The 5,971-nt window shown below is 56.8% G+C and overlaps 1 pseudogene; it reads right to left on the bottom strand.

The window, feature by feature from the left end:
* Window positions 1-1,338: 1,338 nt before the first annotated feature.
* LOC147598940 (protocadherin gamma-B5 pseudogene) lies at window positions 1,339-4,540 on the bottom strand (annotated as a pseudogene).
* Window positions 4,541-5,971: the final 1,431 nt, after the last annotated feature.

A 5,971-nucleotide genomic window follows, 5' to 3' on the forward strand; every position in this document is an offset into this window, starting at 1 on the left:
AGAGTGGCAATTATGCATATTAAGGCACACCAGAAAGTGAGCAATGAATTGGAAAGAGGAAATGAGCTGGCAGATAGGGAAGCAAAACAAGCAGCCAGAAAAACAACCAAGGTGGAGGGTGCGCTAATACCCGATCGACAGATATCTCTAGAAAGCAAACCAGAATACACAAAGGAGGATCGCAAGCTCATTAAGGATCTAGAGGGATCATATAATGAGAAGGGGTGGGCTATAACTTCGCATGGGAGGGTGGTAATTCCTTCCTACATGATATGGTCAGTAGTCCGAGAGGAACATAGAAAAAGGCATTGGGGAGCAGAGGCCCTATATGTAGGCAGCTAGGGTCTGCACCTAGGTCTACACCTATATACGGATCTTATCAGAAATATAACAGCAAAAAACCTATACACTACTGTCAGGCAGGTAACCCAACAATGTGATCTCTGCCTCCAGACTAATCCCAAAGTGGTAAAAGGGCCAAAACTCGGAGAGATCGGGAAAGGGAACAGTCAGTTTGAAGCCCGACCTAATGCAGATTTAAAGACGGTGATTATATATGCAGGAAAGGGATGCGCATGCTTAAGAACAAAGTGTGGCACAATAATCATAGATGAAAAAGTAGAAGAGACGGTACAATATTCGAATTATTGTGTCTGTAATTTCACTACTATCACAGGATGTGATTTTAGCTACTCTGCCCCAATAATTACTCATCAACTTTTACGATCCGATCTTACCCTATCACAGGTGATATTTCCTGTCCCCATAGGACTAAATATAAGTAGTATAGAAGAATTGTTGAAACATGAGGATTTACAACGCGTACTGGAGGAAATTAAGGAAAAGGGGCAGGAAACCCTTCATACGGTCCATCATGATATGGAAGGGATCAGGAAAGTTTTAAAGGAAGTGGAACAAGACGGGAATCATCACTGGTGGGATACTCTCTTTGGCTGACCGCCTTCTGCAACAGGAATCCTTAATACTATGATACACCCTGTCGTGATCCTACTAATCAGTGTAGGAATTTCACTGATACTAACCATTATGCTGTATCTATGGGTTTGGAGAATGTTTAAGAGGATGATGCTTATGTATGATGCCTTATATCATTCAGGGAAATTGTATAAGTAAAAGAATTTACTTAGTGTAGTGAAAAGGGGGAGTTGAGATAAGGGAACGAATGAGTTAACCCAACCATATAGTTAAAGAATAAAATATAGACACATAAGCGCTGACCATGGGGCTTAAAGAAACAGCTAGTGGGGAAGTTTATTTCCCTTCTCTTGATAAGGGGGCTTATGACTGATGTGTGGGAGAGTAAGAAACAGTCTCACACTATCTCGAGAGAATGATTAAAAGAAACAAGGATTTCGAAAACAGGATGGCACTCGTCACGTAAACCTCCTTGTTAAAGGAAAACAGATGGTTAACAAGGACATGAATCAACCCAAGCCGATAAGAACACTGCAAGCTTGCAGGATCATCACAATCCAGGCAAAAGGTGAAAAGTACACTGCGAGGAAGACCTACAGCCTTCCTCCCAAAAGACCACCAAAGACCCCTGCCCACAATTTCGGTAGAATTTCCGCAAGCGCGACGGACTGATAAGCTAATTAGCATGCGAAGCGGCAGTAGGCGGGCTTAGGTAATGAATATGTACAGGCGTCAGTTAAATATTCATCATTTTATTGTATAAAAGTGGGATGGGTTGCTACCCCGGGCATGCACGTTTGTGGTGGAGAGATCCCCCGTGCATCTCCGCGCAATAAACATACCTACTTTATAACTTCAGAGTTACAGAGTCTATTTCCCTAATTCCTTCGCGGAGACATACACCAGCACTCCCCATCCACACCCCCCCAAGGAAAACCCACGGCAAAGAGGACGGGGGTGCAGAAAGGCTCGAGAAAAACCGCGAGACCGTGCAGGCTGACAAACCTGTGGTGCGTCGGGGTCCACGGGCGGCTCTCCTGCGCCGATGCTGCTGCTCGAGCTCCGCTTCCCGCAGGACTCCCCGCCGAGCAGCTCCTCCGCGGGCAGGCTGGGCAGCGGCGACGGCAGCCAAGAGGCCTCGGCGACGGCGCGGCCCGGCGCCACGGCCAGGTTGTAGCAGTAGGGCAAGGTGCCCTCGCAGAAGTCGGCCGGGAAGGCGGCGCCGGCCACGGAGAAGCGCTGCGCGCCCAGGCAGCGCAGGACGGCGGGCGGCCCGGCCCCGCGCACCCGCGCCAGCACGGCCAGCGCCACGCTGAGCAGGAACAGGGCGGAGAGGAGCGCCAGCGCCAGCACCAGGTAGAACTGCAGCTCCGCCGGCGAGTCGGCGCCCGCCGCCCGCTCGCTCAGCTCCGGCAGCGCCTCCTGCAAGCTCTCGGCCAGCACCACGTGCAGCGTGGCCGTGGCCGACAGCGCCGGCTGCCCGTGGTCCTTCACCACGGCCACCAGCCGCTGCTTCGCCGCGTCCCTCTCCGACACGGCCCGCGCCGTGCGCACCTCGCCGCTGTGCAGCCCGACGCGGAACAGCGCCGGCTCCGGCGCCTGCACCAGCTCGTACGACAGCCACGCGTTGCGCCCCGCGTCCGCGTCCACCGCCACCACCTTGGCCACCAGGTACCCGGGCTCCGCCGACCGCGGCACCACCTCGAACGGGGCCGGGGCTGCTGCCGACCCCGCCTCTCCTGAGACCGCCCCCGCGGCCGCCGCTGGCCACAGCACCCGCGGCGCGTTGTCGTTGCGGTCCAGCACGAAGACGCGCACCGTCGCCGTCGAGCTCCGCGCCGGCGAGCCGCCGTCCTGCGCCCGCACCGCCACCGCGAACTCGCGGCACTGCTCGTAGTCGAACGAGCGCTGCGCGTACACCGCGCCGCTCTGCGCCTCCACCGACACGTACGGTACCGCGCCCGCGCTGCCGCCCGCCAGCCAGTAGCTCACGCGCCCGTTGGCACCGGCGTCCGCGTCCCGCGCGTGCACGTGCAGCACCGCCGTTCCCGCCGCGTTGTTCTCCGCCACGTAAGCGCTGTAGGCGGCCTCCTCGAACACCGGCGCGTTGTCGTTCACGTCCGACACCTCCAGCACGAGCGCCGTGCGGCTAGACAGCGACGGGCTGCCCCGGTCCCTGGCCACCACCGTCACCCGCTGCTCGGCCGCCTGCTCCCGGTCCAGCGCGCTCGCCGTCACCACCTTGTACGAGCCGCCCGACGACGCCACCATCGATAGTGCCGCCTCGCCCGACAGCTCGCACGACACCTCACCATTCTCCCCGGAGTCCGTGTCGCCCACACTCAGCAGGGCCACCACCGTGCCGACCGGCGCGTCCTCGGGCACCGGGCTCGACACCGACAGCACCCTGATTTCGGGTGCGTTGTCGTTCACGTCCAGCACCTCCACCTCCACCTTGCAGTGCGCCACCAGACCGCCCCCGTCCCTCGCCTCCACCAGCAGCGTGTAGCCTCGCGTGTCCTCGAAGTCCAGCGCCTCCAGCAGCGCGATCGTCCCGCTCTCCGCGTCCACCACGAACTTCTCAAGCACCTTGGCCGCCGTTTTCCCGAACCCGTAGGTGATGCGGGCGTTGCTGCCGGCGTCGGCGTCAGAGGCGGAGACGTTCAGCACCGTCGAGCCCGGCGGCGCGTCCTCGCGCAGGCTCGCGCGGTACCGCTCCTGCGCGAACACGGGTGGGTTGTCGTTGGCGTCGGTGACGTTGATGCAGAGCTGGGCGGTGCCGCTGCGGGGCGGCTCCCCGCCGTCCACCGCCGTCAGCACCAGCTGAAAGGAGCTCTGCTTCTCCCGGTCCAGTGGCCTCTCCAGCTCTAATTCTGGCTGTTTGCTGCCGTCTGGGCTCTCTTTCACGGCCAGACTGAAGGACGGGTTGCTAGCTAGACGGTAAGTCAGCAGTGAGTTGCTGCCGACGTCCGCGTCCCGGGCTGTCTCCAGCGGAAAACGCGCCCCGGGAGGCGTCCATTCTCCGATCTCGAGGTGCAGAGCAAGCTCGCTGAAGGACGGCGCGTTGTCATTGACATCTTGGATGGCCACCTCGACGTGGAAAACGTTCAGAGGGTTTTCCACCAGCACCTGGAGGTTGACGGAGCAGGACGCTGCCTCGCCGCACATCTCCTCCCGGTCCAGCCTCTCGCTCACGTACAGGTTCCCGCTCTCCCCGCTCACGCCGAAGTATTGCTTCTCGCCGCTGAGCCGCAGCTTGCGCGCCGGCAGCTCCGCCGGGCTCAGCCCCAGGTCCCGCGCCAGCGGCCCCACCAGCGAGCCTCTGCCCAGCTCCTCGGGGATGGTGTAGCGGATCCGCTCCGCCGCCGCCCGGCAGCACAAGCCCAGCAACGCGGCCAGCAGCACTCGCCCGGCCGCTCGCCGCCGCTTCTGTCTGCCGGCCATGCTCGGCAGCTCTTCCCGCGATCCTCCCTCCTGCCGCTGCCCTCCTCCCTTCCAACCGCTCTCCGCAGAGAGCGCAGGGGCCGCCGGAGGGCAGCGAGCTCGGCGCGGGATCGGACGCCGCTGCTCTTCTCGCCGCTGCCGCTCTGGCTGGCGCCGTGCGAGCGAGGAGCCTGCGGGGGCAGGACGCTGCGGCGGCTGCGGCTCCAGCGCCGCTCCGCGTCGGCCAACAGCGGCACCCAGAGGCGCCGCGACGCCACCGCAGCCGCCTGATGGCCTCGCTGGCGGAGCCCGGGCCGTGGCCGCCGGGAATGGGCTGCTACGAGCCTCGTAGCCCCGCTTTTTCGGGAACCGAGCAGCGCAGAAAGAATCAATTCCAGTTCTTCAACTCCACTCCACCTTTGGAAAAGTACAGCGGTGGATTACCACGAATGCACAGGGATTTTATAAACTAACACATAGTAACAAGCAATTTTCTCTCCTCTTGCCCTCTCTTTCTCAATCTGAAGCTTGGAATTCCCGACCGGGAAATTCCCAGAAGCAACGAAAAATTTGCAGGAGTGCCTGGGAATGGTCTCCCGGTTGAGGAAGAAGTACCTCCAATGTGGAAAACACACAGCATTCTGATACACAAACTTGCCACTGCTGTCACTATTGGCTGAGGAGCACACTGTGTGAGGAACTTGCACACAGGAGACAAGAACAAGACCTACCCCAAAGCAGGAACAGGCGGCTCTATGTTCTTTTCCAATAATGGCTTACATCCATACTACATATTGACTGTTAACTGAAAAAGATATGTGACAAGGGAAGAATGATAATTCAGTGGGTCAAAGACAGACCTGAGAAAAAAAACCACCACAACTAACATGCCGTTCAGGATGAAAATATTTTTGTATGTGTAACAATCCCATCCTTCAAGTAAAAGTGCTGACTAGCAGGTAAGGAGCATAGAAAAAGAAGACAACCTTTGCAACGGATACTGCTCCTAAGAAAACATAGTACTCTGTTCCACACTGCTTTCAAAGATAATAAACAACAAACAATATCAGATTGAGTGCTACTACATGCGTGAGCAGATAATAATGAGAAACAAGCAATAAGATCGTAGAAAAAGTACAAAGCAGTAATTAACACATCACAGAAAGTTATGCACAGGGCTATTGACAGCTCATTTAAAGACAATCTCATCCTACTCAAGTACAATTGCTGTCAGAAAGAGATCTGATCCTGGTAATAACACAAGCTTCCATTTGTTAATAAGGCAAAATAATGCTGTTCTCCCTTCAGAAGACCTAATAGTGCCAGGAAAAATTGGTATTACGTATTACGAAGACAAAATGAGAAATGACCTGGCGCGAGATAAAACCAGAAAGTTCGGCTCTAACTTCACATACCCGCAGACCCACATCCTCCGCCTCCAGCGAAGGGACATATATGGGACAAAGCCTGGCCACAGAAACTCAACAGGGGAGTGGCACAGCCAGCAGGGTGTGACAGCAGCTGCCACCTGCCCAAGGGACTGTTTCTTCCACAAACTATACACAATGTTTTTGCCATTGATCAGTCACAGGCAAAAGAGCATTTCCTTCTG

This window comes from Chlamydotis macqueenii, chromosome 14, assembly GCF_036417535.1.
Source record: "Chlamydotis macqueenii isolate bChlMac1 chromosome 14, bChlMac1.mat, whole genome shotgun sequence".
Taxonomy (NCBI): domain Eukaryota; kingdom Metazoa; phylum Chordata; class Aves; order Otidiformes; family Otididae; genus Chlamydotis; species Chlamydotis macqueenii.